We start from the raw sequence: 12,130 nt of genomic DNA, 5'->3' as shown, positions 1-12,130 counted from the left end.
AGTTTTTAGATACCCGAGCCCGGGATGTCGTTTTCAAAATAGTTCATGACATACTACAAGTCAATTTTCGAATGTATAAGTTTGGGATTGATCCCTCAAAATATTGTATATTTTGTGATGGCTTTGAAACTATATCACATTTGTTCTATGAGTGTTATTTCATTCAGTCTCTTTTAAATTTAGTGAACTCTTGGATACACCAGATCTCAGACAAGAAGGTCCCTACTGATTCGGCACTGTGGCGTTTTCATGCTCCTGTCAATCTAACTCTGAAACTAAAATCTCTTATCTTGTATCTAGTTGCAGAATCTCTATCAACTATTTGGCAGATTCGTTGTTCCAAAAAAATTCACCAGAAATCTCCTACTCCCGATTCTCTTGTTTGTCATTTCCTAAATAATGTAGTATTGCGTATAAGGTCCGATTTTGCCCGTTTCCCTAAAAATCTCTTTTCTGAGTACTGGTGTACCACACAAATCTTCTGTAATGTGAAAGAAGATGTTCTTATTATTAATCTCCCCTTGTAGATGTAGATAAAAAAACATGTGAAATTAGTTTTTAATGTTTTCGAACATTTCGGTAAATTAACGTACATTTCAGGTTCATTGTTTTAGTAGTCAATGCAATGATGTGTGCTTATATCGAATTTCTCATTTACATATTACAAATCTATGCATTCAATGCAATACTTTCTTTTCTTCTCAGATTTCATCCAGGTATAACCAGGAATGACATATATTCATTGTTACTTCAAATTTGCTGCTATACTGTGATGTTACCATCTTTTAATGTATTTGTAAATAATTTTTTTATGAAAAAAGAAAAAAAAAAGGGTTTCCCCAGGGTGAGGTCTGTCCATTGCACTTCGGACAGATTGACCTCTGCGATGGGTACTCGGGCACGTAATTTATTAGTGTGGGGATCTGCGTTCGCGCTCATCCCCGTCAAAATCAAATGAAAATGAACAATTTCCCCTACAATATTTCAAGCGTTTATTGTCAGTGCGCTTACAGCTGTTCGTGTCATTTACAAATTGAAGTGGAAATGGATTTATTGACGACTTATAAAAACCTAGGTATGAATCCTGAATTCGCAAATGTTTCATAGCTAAGGAAAACCACTGACTTACGTGATACCTGTCATCATCTGGAAAAAGGTACATGGTAACATTTCTGTCCGAAATGAAAAGTAATATACGTTTTTAATTCATTTCATTAATACACAAACAAGTTAATTGCACATAATATGATTATTTCTTTGGTTGAATTTTTACTATACATGAATCATTTGGTTCGATGTAATGGAGCTCTAATATTAGTTAAGTTTTAAAATAATGTTCTTTGCATTCCACACAAATATGTCGATACCTTATCAAGTTATCTCTATTGATAAGTACTCACTCCACACAAATGATGGCTAGTATTTTGTACCATGACTTTAACACCGTCGACTTTTACATTCCAATAACATTCATGACACTTTCAAACGAAGTCTTCATTAATATACTTTTGATATACGACTTTTCTGTGTTTACACCATTTAATAATAATTCTCATCAGAGAGGATAATCTTTTCTTGTACAATATTTCCAGATACAATGGGAGCTAAATCGAGTTAAAACAGACGTAGATTCTACGTTGATAACAGTTGATATCGATGTCTCTACTATTTTGTCTAAACGATAAAATCAAAATATAAAACTTTCTTCAACGTCTATCATAAAAAACAACCTTAATTACATAATTCCTCATTCCAACATGTGATTGGTCATTTCGTTTAATTAAATAATATTTCTATGATATACAACGTATGCTTGTTAGTAATCGTAGTGGATACGTCAACCGAAGTACATTTTACGTTTGTCTTGCTGTACACCAATAATACTACCAAAATATTTCCTTTTTTATTCCCGTTGAGAGATTTATTTGGTAATACATCGGTATTTCAGTTTAACTAGAAATTGGTTGTAGGTATCAAGGATATGAAATTATTGTCATCCAAGATACAGATGAAATGATATTAAACGGACAAATTACATCGCTTTCAATGAACACTGAAGTTTAATGTTTAGAAGCATAATATAACGAAGTTTAATGGTTAGCTCAGTCATACTTACCTGTGCAGGGACAACCGTGATCAGAAGGGCGGTATCCCCAGGGTGAGGTCTGTTCATTGCACTTCGGACAGATTGACCCCTGCGATCGCCTAATGGTGAATCGGGCACGTAATTTATTAGTGTGGGGATCTGCGTTCGCGCTCATCCCCGTCAAAATCAAATGAAAATAAGAAATTTCCCCAACAGTATTTCAAGCGTTTATTGTCATTTTGCTTACAGCTGTTTGTTTCGTTTACATATTAATGGTGAATTTGGTTTAGGACTAATTATAAAAAACCCAGGTATGCATCCCGAATTTGCAAATGTTTCATAGCTAAGGAAAACCACTGACTAACGTGATTCCTGTCATCATCTGAACAAAAGTACATGTTTATATTTCTGTAAGAAATGAAAGTGATATATTTTATTGATAATGAAGTTCAATTAATCAAAAATATTAGGCATTTGATTGATACAAAAATGATTAAATTGATGATTATCTCATCGGCTGCATTTCAGCTATAAATGAACCATTTGGCTCCATTTGATATAGATCCCAGATCAGTTATGTTTATAAATAATTTCTCTTCATTCTAAAGGAGTATAATTCCTTGTAAAGTTATTTCTATTGAGCAACTCTTACTCAACACAAATGATGCCAGGTATTTAAGTACCCGAACTTTTATCCCCTCGATATTTTCATTCCGATAACATTCATCAAATTCTCAAACGCAGTTTTAACAAATGTTCATTTCTCTCGGCCATTTTCAATATACGACTTTGCTCTATTTACGTTAAATAATAATAATTGTCCTTAGACACAATATTCATTCCTTCTGTAGCATTACATACTTCTTTTATATAAACATAACCAAAGATAAAGGGAGTTAAATCGAGCTAAAACAAACGTAGAATCTACGTTGGTAACAATTCATATCGAAATCCCTTCTTATTTGTCTAAATAATAAACGTAAAAAATAAAACTCTGTCCAACGTCAATGATATAACATAACCTTAATTACATAATTCCTCAATCCAATGTGTCATTGGTTATTTCGTTTAATTAAATAATATTTAAATGATATACAACAGATGCTTGTTAGTAATCGTAGTTGATACGTCAACCTAAGTACAGTATACGTTTGTCTTGCTGTACACCAATAATACTACCAAAATATTTCCTTTTTTATTCCTGTTTAGATATTCATTTGGTTATACATCGGTATTTCAGTTTAACTAGAAATTGGTTGTACGTATTAAGGATATGAAATTTCATCATCCAAGATACAGATGAAATAATACAAAATGGACACTGTGAATTTATTGTTTAGAATCAACATATAATGAAATTTAATTGTTAGTTCAGTTATACTTACCTTGTGCAGGGACAACCGTGGTCAAAATGGCGGTTTCCCCAAGGTGAGGTCTGTCCATTGCACTTCGGACAGATTGACCTCTGCGATTGCCTAATGGTGACTCGGGCACGTAATTTATTAGTGTGGGGATCTGCGTTCGCGCTCATCCCCGTCAAAATCAAATGAAAATGAACAATTTCCCCAACAATATTTCAAGCGTTTATTGTCAGCGTGTTTACAACTGTTCGTATCGTTTACAAATTGAAGTTGAATTGGATTTATTGACGGCGTATAAATACCCAGGTATGAATCCTGAATTCGCAAATGTTATCTGTAGCTAAGGAAATCCACTGACTTACGTAATTTCCTGTCATCATCTGGAAAAGTACACAATGTTATTTTTTTTCCATAATCAAAAGTATTATATTCTTTTATTGATAATGAAATTCGTTCAATCAAGAATTATACTCATTGTGATAAATACACAAATGATAAAATTGTTGATAATATGATTATCTCATCGGATGCATTTTAACTATAGATGAACCATTTGGCTAAATGTGATATTGATTTTTATATCAGTTTGGTTTAGAAATCTTTGTTTTTCATTCCAGACGAGAATGATAATTAACTGTCTAGTATGTCTACTGAAACGCACTCACTGTACATAAGTAATGGCAGGTATTTAGTACCTGAACTTTAACACCGTTGACTTTAACATTCCGATAACATTCATCAAATTCTCAAACGAAGTTTTAATAAATATTCATGACTTTGTGCTATTTATAATATATTACTTTTCTATATTTGCATCATTTAATGATAATTGTCCTTAGACAGGATATTCTTTTCTTGTGCAGTATAACACATTTTATTTAGGTAAACATTTCCGAATATAAAGGGAGCTAAATCGAGCTAAAACAAACGTAGATTCTACGTTGGTAACAATTCATATCGATGTCTCTATTTATTTGTCTAAATAATAAACCTAAACATAAAACTCTATCCAACGTCAATGATATCAAAAAAACCCTTAATTACATAATTCCTCAATCCAACATGTGATTGGTTATTTCGTTGGATAAATTATATGTATGCTATATACAACGGATGTTTGTTAGCAATCGTAGTGTATACGTCAACCTAAGTACAGTATACGTTTGTCTTACTGTACACCAGTAATACTACCGAAATATTTCCTTTTTTATTCCTGTTTAGATATTCATTTGGTAATACATCGGTATTTCAGTTTAACTAGAAATTGGTTGTACGTATTAAGGATATGAAATTATTATCATCCAAGATACAGATGAAATAATACTTAATGGACAAATTATATTTCTTTCAATGAACACTGTGTGTTTAATGTTTATAATCAACATATAACGAAATTTAATTGTTAACTCAGTCATACTTACCTGGTGCAGGGACAACCGTGGTCAGAAGGGCGGTTTCCCCAGGGTGAGGTCTGTCCATTGCACTTCGGGCAGATTGACCTCTGCGATGGGTACTCGGGCACGTAATTTATTAGTGTGGGGATCTGCGTTCGCGCTCATCCCCGTCAAAATCAAATGCAAATGAACAATTTCCCCAACAATATTTCAAGCGTTTATTGTCAGCGTGTTTACAACTGTTCGTATCGTTTACAAATTGAAGTTGAATTGGATTTATTGACGGCGTATAAATACCCAGGTATGAATCCTGAATTCGCAAATGTTATCTGTAGCTAAGGAAATCCACTGACTTACGTAATTTCCTGTCATCATCTGGAAAAGTACACAATGTTATTTTTTTTCCATAATCAAAAGTATTATATTCTTTTATTGATAATGAAATTCGTTCAATCAAGAATTATACTCATTGTGATAAATACACAAATGATAAAATTGTTGATAATATGATTATCTCATCGGATGCATTTTAACTATAGATGAACCATTTGGCTAAATGTGATATTGATTTTTATATCAGTTTGGTTTAGAAATCTTTGTTTTTCATTCCAGACGAGAATGATAATTAACTGTCTAGTATGTCTACTGAAACGCACTCACTGTACATAAGTAATGGCAGGTATTTAGTACCTGAACTTTAACACCGTTGACTTTAACATTCCGATAACATTCATCAAATTCTCAAACGAAGTTTTAATAAATATTCATGACTTTGTGCTATTTATAATATATTACTTTTCTATATTTGCATCATTTAATGATAATTGTCCTTAGACAGGATATTCTTTTCTTGTGCAGTATAACATATATTATTTAGGTAAACATTTCCTAATATAAAGGCAGCTAAATCGAGCTAAAACAAACGTAGATTCTACGTCGATAACAGTAGATATCGATGTCTCTATTTATTTGTCTAAATAATAAACGTAAACATAAAACTTTCTCCAGCGTCAATGATATCAAAAAACCCTTAATTACATAATTCCTCATTCCAACATGTGATTGGTTATTTCGTTTAATTAAATAGCATTTCCATGATATACAACGGATGTTTGTTAGTAATGGTAGTGGCTACGTCAACCTAAGTACATTATACGTTTGTCTTGCTGTACACCAGTAATACTACCGAAATATTTCATTTTTATTCCCGTTTAGAAATTCATTTGGTAATATATCGGTATTTCAGTTTAACTAGAAATTGATTGTACGTATTACGGATATGAAATTATTTTCAGCCAAGATACAGATGAAATAATACTTAATGGACAAATTATATTTCTTTCAATGAACACTGTGTGTTTAATGTTTATAATCAACATATAACGAAATTTAATTGTTAACTCAGTCATACTTACCTGGTGCAGGGACAACCGTGGTCAGAAGGGCGGTTTCCCCAGGGTGAGGTCTGTCCATTGCACTTCGGGCAGATTGACCTCTGCGATGGGTACTCGGGCACGTAATTTATTAGTGTGGGGATCTGCGTTCGCGCTCATCCCCGTCAAAATCAAATGCAAATGAACAATTTCCCCAACAATATTTCAAGCGTTTATTGTCAGCGTGTTTACAACTGTTCGTATCGTTTACAAATTGAAGTTGAATTGGATTTATTGACGGCGTATAAATACCCAGGTATGAATCCTGAATTCGCAAATGTTATCTGTAGCTAAGGAAATCCACTGACTAACGTGATTTCCTGTCATCATCTGGAAAAAGTACACAATGTTAATTTTTTTTCCAAATCAAAAGTATTATATATTTTATTGATAATGAAGTTCAATTAATCAAAAATATTAGGCATTTGATTGATACAAAAAATTTTAAATTGATGATTATCTCATCGGCTGCATTTCAGCTATAAATGAACCATTTGGCTCCATTTGATATAGATTTTTATATCAGTTATGTTTTTAAATAATTTTTCTTCATTCTAAAGGAGTATAATTCCTGTAAAGTTATGTCTATTGAAACTCTTACTCAACACAAATGATGCCAGGTATTTAAGTACACGAACTTTTATCCCCTCGATATTTACATTCCGATAACATTCATAAAATTCTCAAACGCAGTTTTAATAAATGTTCATTTCTTTCCGCCATTTTCAATATACGACTTTGCTCTATTTACGTTAAATAATAATAATTGTCCTTAGATAGAATATTCATTCCTTCTGTAGCATTACATACCTCTTTTATATAAACATAACCAAAGATAAAGGGAGTTAAATCGAGCTAAAACAAAAGTAGAAATTTCGCTGGTAACAATTCATATCGAAATCCCTTTTTATTTGTCTAAATAATAAACGTAAAAAATAAAACTCTGTCCAACGTCAATGATATAACATAACCTTAATTACATAATTCCTCAATCCAATATGTCATTGGTTATTTCCTTTAATTAAATGATATTTCCATGATATACAACGTATGCATGTTAGTAATCGTAGTGTATACGTCAACCTAAGTACATTATACGTTTGTCTTGCTGTACACCAGTAATACTACCAAAATGTTTCCTTTTTTACTCCCGTTTAGAAATTTATTTGGTAGTACATCGGTATTTCAGTTTAACTAGAAATTGATTGTAGGTATCAAGGATATGAAATGATCATCAAACTAGAAATATATGAAATAATACGAAATGGACAAATTATATTTCTTTCAATGAACACTGTGTGTTTAATGTTTATAATCAACATATAACGAAATTTAATTGTTAACTCAGTCATACTTACCTGGTGCAGGGACAACCGTGGTCAGAAGGGCGGTTTCCCCAGGGTGAGGTCTGTCCATTGCACTTCGGGCAGATTGACCTCTGCGATGGGTACTCGGGCACGTAATTTATTAGTGTGGGGATCTGCGTTCGCGCTCATCCCCGTCAAAATCAAATGCAAATGAACAATTTCCCCAACAATATTTCAAGCGTTTATTGTCAGCGTGTTTACAACTGTTCGTATCGTTTACAAATTGAAGTTGAATTGGATTTATTGACGGCGTATAAATACCCAGGTATGAATCCTGAATTCGCAAATGTTATCTGTAGCTAAGGAAATCCACTGACTTACGTAATTTCCTGTCATCATCTGGAAAAGTACACAATGTTAATTTTTTTTCCATAATCAAAAGTATTATATTCTTTTATTGATAATGAAATTCGTTCAATCAAGAATTATACTCATTGTGATAAATACACAAATGATAAAATTGTTGATAATATGATTATCTCATCGGATGCATTTTAACTATAGATGAACCATTTGGCTAAATGTGATATTGATTTTTATATCAGTTTGGTTTAGAAATCTTTGTTTTTCATTCCAGACGAGAATGATAATTAACTGTCTAGTATGTCTACTGAAACGCACTCACTGTACATAAGTAATGGCAGGTATTTAGTACCTGAACTTTAACACCGTTGACTTTAACATTCCGATAACATTCATCAAATTCTCAAACGAAGTTTTAATAAATATTCATGACTTTGTGCTATTTATAATATATTACTTTTCTATATTTGCATCATTTAATGATAATTGTCCTTAGACAGGATATTCTTTTCTTGTGCAGTATAACACATTTTATTTAGGTAAACATTTCCGAATATAAAGGGAGCTAAATCGAGCTAAAACAAACGTAGATTCTACGTTGGTAACAATTCATATCGATGTCTCTATTTATTTGTCTAAATAATAAACCTAAACATAAAACTCTATCCAACGTCAATGATATCAAAAAAAATCCCTTAATTACATAATTCCTCAATCCAACATGTGATTGGTTATTTCGTTTAATTAAATTATATGTATGCTATATACAACGGATGTTTGTTAGCAATCGTAGTGTATACGTCAACCTAAGTACATTATACGTTTGTCTTGCTGTACACCAGTAATACTACCAAAATCTTTCATTTTTATTCCTGTTTAGATATTCATTGTGTAATACATCGGTATTTCAGTTTAACTAGAAATTGGTTGTACGTATTAAGGATATGAAATTATTATCATCCAAGATACAGATGAAATAATACTTAATGGACAAATTATATTTCTTTCAATGAACACTGTGTGTTTAATGTTTATAATCAACATATAACGAAATTTAATTGTTAACTCAGTCATACTTACCTGGTGCAGGGACAACCGTGGTCAGAAGGGCGGTTTCCCCAGGGTGAGGTCTGTCCATTGCACTTCGGGCAGATTGACCTCTGCGATGGGTACTCGGGCACGTAATTTATTAGTGTGGGGATCTGCGTTCGCGCTCATCCCCGTCAAAATCAAATGCAAATGAACAATTTCCCCAACAATATTTCAAGCGTTTATTGTCAGCGTGTTTACAACTGTTCGTATCGTTTACAAATTGAAGTTGAATTGGATTTATTGACGGCGTATAAATACCCAAGTATAAATCCTGAATTCGCAAATGTTATCTGTAGCTAAGGAAATTCACTGACTTACGTAATTTCCTGTCATCATCTGGAAAAGTACACAATGTTAATTTTTTTTCCATAATCAAAAGTATTATATTCTTTTATTGATAATGAAATTCGTTCAATCAAGAATTATACTCATTGTGATAAATACACAAATGATAAAATTGTTGATAATATGATTATCTCATCGGATGCATTTTAACTATAGATGAACCATTTGGCTAAATGTGATATTGATTTTTATATCAGTTTGGTTTAGAAATCTTTGTTTTTCATTCCAGACGAGAATGATAATTAACTGTCTAGTATGTCTACTGAAACGCACTCACTGTACATAAGTAATGGCAGGTATTTAGTACCTGAACTTTAACACCGTTGACTTTAACATTCCGATAACATTCATCAAATTCTCAAACGAAGTTTTAATAAATATTCATGACTTTGTGCTATTTATAATATATTACTTTTCTATATTTGCATCATTTAATGATAATTGTCCTTAGACAGGATATTCTTTTCTTGTGCAGTATAACATATATTATTTAGGTAAACATTTCCGAATATAAAGGGAGCTAAATCGAGCTAAAACAAACGTAGATTCTACGTTGGTAACAATTCATACCGATGTCTCTATTTATTTGCCTAAATAATAAACGTAAACATAAAACACTATCCAACGTCAATGATATCAAAAAAAATCCCTTAATTACATAATTCCTCAATCCAACATGTGATTGGTTATTTCGTTTAATTAAATAATATGTATGCTATATACAACGGATGTTTGTTAGTAATCGTAGTGTATACGTCAACCTAAGTACAGTATACGTTTGTCTTGCTGTACACCAGTAATACTACCGAAATATTTCCTTTTTTATTCCCGTTTAGATATTCATTTGGTAATACATCGGTATTTCAGTTTAACTAGAAATTGGTTGTACGTATTAAGGATATGAAATTATTATCATCCAAGATACAGATGAAATAATACTTAATGGACAAATTATATTTCTTTCAATAAACACAGTGTGTTTAATGTTTAGAGGCATAATATAACGAAGTTTAATTATTAGCTCAGTCATACTTACCTGTGCAGGGACAACCGTGATCAGAAGGGCGGTATCCCCAGGGTGAGGTCTGTTCATTGCACTTCGGACAGATTGACCCCTGCGATCGCCTAATGGTGAATCGGGCACGTAATTTATTAGTGTGGGGATCTGCGTTCGCGCTCATCCCCGTCAAAATCAAATGAAAATAAGAAATTTCCCCAACAACATTTCAAGCGTTTTATTGTCAGTGTGCTTACAGCTGTTTGTGTCGTTTACATATCAATGGTGAATTTGATTTAGTGACTAATTATAAAAAACCCAGGTATGCATCCCGAATTTGCAAATGTTTCATAGCTAAGGAAAACCACTGACTAACGTGATTCCTGTCATCATCTGAACAAAAGTACATGTTTATATTTCTGTCCGAAATGAAAGTAATATATTTTATTGATAATGAAGTTCAATTAATCAAAAATATTAGGCATTTGATTGATACAAAAATGATTAGATTGATGATTATCTCATCGGCTGCATTTCAGCTATAAATGAACCATTTGGCTCGATTTGACATAGATCCCAGATCAGTTATGTTTTTAAATAATTTTCTCTTAATTCTGAAGGAGTATAATTCCTTGTAAAGTTATCTCTATTGAGCAACTCTTACTCAACACAAATGATGCCAGGTATTTAAGTACCCGAACTTTTATCCCCTCGATTTTTACATTCCGATAACATTCATCAAATTCTCAAACGCAGTTTTAATAAATGTTCATTTCTTTCCGCCATTTTCAATATACGACTTTGCTCTATTTACGTTAAATAATGATAATTGTCCTTAGATAGAATATTCATTCCTTCTGTAGCATTACATACTTCTTTTATATAAACATAACCAAAGATAAAGGGAGTTAAATCGAGATAAAACAAACGTAGATTCTACGTCGATAACAGTAGATATCGATGTCTCTATTTATTTGTCTAAATAATAAACGTGAAAAATAAAACTCTGTCCAACGTCAATGATATAACATAACCTTAATTACATAATTCCTCAATCCAATATGTCTTTGGTTATTCCCTTTAATTAAATGCTATTTCCATGATATACAACGTATGCATGTTAGTAATCGTAGTGGCTACGTCAACTGAAGTACATTATACGTTTGTCTTGCTGTTCACTAGTAATACTAACAAAATATTTCCTTTTTTCCTCCCGTTAAGAAATTTATTTGGTAATACATCGGTATTTCAGTTTAACTAGAAATTGGTTGTACGTATTAAGGATATGAAATTATTATCATCCAAGATACAGATGAAATAATACTAATTGACAAATTTTTATCTCTTTCAATGAACACTGTGTGTTTAATGTTTATAATCAACATATAACGAAATTTAATTGTTAACTCAGTCATACTTACCTGGTGCAGGGACAACCGTGGTCAGAAGGGCGGTTTCCCCAGGGTGAGGTCTGTCCATTGCACTTCGGGCAGATTGACCTCTGCGATGGGTACTCGGGCACGTAATTTATTAGTGTGGGGATCTGCGTTCGCGCTCATCCCCGTCAAAATCAAATGAAAATGAACAATTTCCCCAACAATATTTCAAGTGTTTATTGTCAGTGTGCTTACAAATGTTCGTGTCGTTTACATTTGAATTTACAAGTTTACAAGTTGTATTTGATTTATTGACGAATTATCAAAAGCCAAGGTACTAATCCCGAATTCGCAAATGTTATCTATAGCTAAGGAA

The 12,130-nt window shown here is 32.3% G+C and overlaps 3 non-coding genes and 5 pseudogenes across 3 annotated transcripts; all 8 read left to right on the top strand.

The window, feature by feature from the left end:
• The first annotated feature begins 2,108 nt into the window (after positions 1 to 2,108).
• Positions 2,109 to 2,266, top strand: LOC132558481 (U1 spliceosomal RNA). Its single transcript, XR_009554554.1, has one exon. It is a non-coding gene; the product is annotated as a U1 spliceosomal RNA (small nuclear RNA).
• Positions 2,267 to 3,463: 1,197 nt separating this feature from the next.
• LOC132558482 (U1 spliceosomal RNA) lies at positions 3,464 to 3,622 on the top strand. The gene has a single exon (XR_009554555.1). It is a non-coding gene; the product is annotated as a U1 spliceosomal RNA (small nuclear RNA).
• A 1,238-nt stretch (positions 3,623 to 4,860) lies between these two features.
• Positions 4,861 to 5,011, top strand: LOC132558474 (U1 spliceosomal RNA; annotated as a pseudogene).
• Positions 5,012 to 6,248: 1,237 nt separating this feature from the next.
• On the top strand, positions 6,249 to 6,399 carry LOC132558473 (U1 spliceosomal RNA; annotated as a pseudogene).
• Positions 6,400 to 7,624: 1,225 nt separating this feature from the next.
• On the top strand, positions 7,625 to 7,775 carry LOC132558472 (U1 spliceosomal RNA; annotated as a pseudogene).
• A 1,241-nt stretch (positions 7,776 to 9,016) lies between these two features.
• Positions 9,017 to 9,167, top strand: LOC132558471 (U1 spliceosomal RNA; annotated as a pseudogene).
• Positions 9,168 to 10,409: 1,242 nt separating this feature from the next.
• LOC132558480 (U1 spliceosomal RNA) lies at positions 10,410 to 10,567 on the top strand. The gene has a single exon (XR_009554553.1). It is a non-coding gene; the product is annotated as a U1 spliceosomal RNA (small nuclear RNA).
• Positions 10,568 to 11,791: 1,224 nt separating this feature from the next.
• Positions 11,792 to 11,942, top strand: LOC132558483 (U1 spliceosomal RNA; annotated as a pseudogene).
• The last annotated feature ends 188 nt before the right edge of the window (positions 11,943 to 12,130 follow it).

Source organism: Ylistrum balloti, unplaced genomic scaffold, assembly GCF_031769215.1.
Source record: "Ylistrum balloti isolate Yb309-2 unplaced genomic scaffold, AGI_CSIRO_Ybal_v1 Utg370790, whole genome shotgun sequence".
Lineage (NCBI taxonomy): Eukaryota > Metazoa > Mollusca > Bivalvia > Pectinida > Pectinidae > Ylistrum > Ylistrum balloti.
The sequence above is the reverse complement of the archived record's forward strand: the minus strand, read 5'-3'. Positions and strand labels throughout refer to the sequence as shown.